We start from the raw sequence: 1,419 nt of genomic DNA on the forward strand, positions 1-1,419 counted from the left end.
TCCCCCCTCAGCCTTTGCTTGTGAAGGCTGAACAGGTTCAGGTCCCGCAGTCTCTCATTGTAGGTCCCCATCTCTCTGACCTCCCTCTGGCTCTCATTCCTCTCTGCCACCTCTGTCTCCCCTGGCTTTCTCTCACTCTCCACTGACCTCCCAGTCCTCCTTTTTGGTTTCCCAGCTCTAACCCTCTGCCTTTGCCTTCCCCCTGCTCTCTCTCTCCATTCCTGCCTATCTCTCTCTCTCTGCCTCTGCCTTCTCCCCAATCCCTGTCTCTCTCTCTGCCTTCTCTCCCCAAACTCTCTCCATTTGTGTCCCACCACCCTGTCTCTCTCTGTTCACCACTTGTGCCTCATCGCCTCTGCTCTCTTTCCCTGATTTTCCCTATCTTCCTGATCTTCGTTCTCCCCGTTGCATTCTGCCACCTCCACTTTCTCTCCCCTATCTTCCCTGTCTCTCCTTCACTCTCCATTCCCATTTGTGTCTGCCTTCTCTCCCTGATTTTTCCTGCCTCCCTCTCCTTTCTCTGGCTTCCCCCAGTTTCCCGGGCCCAGCTCCACCTGGAACCTCTCTTCCACAGCCCCTCTCCAGCTCCTGACATCCATGCCCCCCCCGCCACAGCTCCCTGATCTACGTCCGGCACCCGGAGCTTTTCCCTATTCCCCCCCAATCCAGCTCCAGCAGCTGGAGCCTCCCCAGCTGCTCCCCAACAGCTTCTGCTCCCTGACCCAGCCTCCTGGTTCCCCCTGCTGCTTTCCCTGGTACCTGGAGCCCTTCTCCAGCTTCTGGCACCCGCAGCCACTCCCCCACAGCCTTTCCCTGGTACCCGGAGCCCTTCTCCGTCTCCCGGCACCCACTGCCACTCCCTGCAGCCTTTCCCCAGTGCCCAGAGCCCCTCTCCAGGCTCCTGCAGCCTCTCCATTTCCCCCTGCCCCCTCCACATCCATGGCTCCCCTCAGCATCTCCAGCTTCCCCACAGCCTCTCCAGCTCCCCCTGCCGCATCCAGAGCTCCCCTGCAGCCTCTCCAGCTCTTCCACACCCTCTCTAGCTCCCCTACTGCATCCATGGCTCCCCTGCAGCCCCTTCAGTTCCCCCACAGCCTCTCCAGCTCCACCCCCGCTGCATCCACAGCTCCCCTGCACCCTCTTCAACTCCCCCACAGCCTCCTTGTTCCCCCTTCAGCCCCTCCAGCTGCCCCCAGTCCCAGTTGCTCTCTCCCAGTATCTTTCAGTTCCTCTGTGGCTCCGGCCCCAGCCTCTGTGCCAGCTTCTCCCCAGCATCCCTCCTCTGCTCTGCCAGCTTTTGTCTTTTTCTTTAGATCCATTAACATTAATTTACCTTAAGTTACCCCAAGCCCCAGTGACCTCAAGTAACCCCAGGGGCCACTTGACCTCAAGTGACCCCAAGCACCAAGTTACCCCAAC

Source organism: Crocodylus porosus, unplaced genomic scaffold (genome assembly GCF_001723895.1).
Source record: "Crocodylus porosus isolate Cpor-Errol unplaced genomic scaffold, CroPor_comp1, whole genome shotgun sequence".
Taxonomy (NCBI): Eukaryota; Metazoa; Chordata; order Crocodylia; family Crocodylidae; genus Crocodylus; species Crocodylus porosus.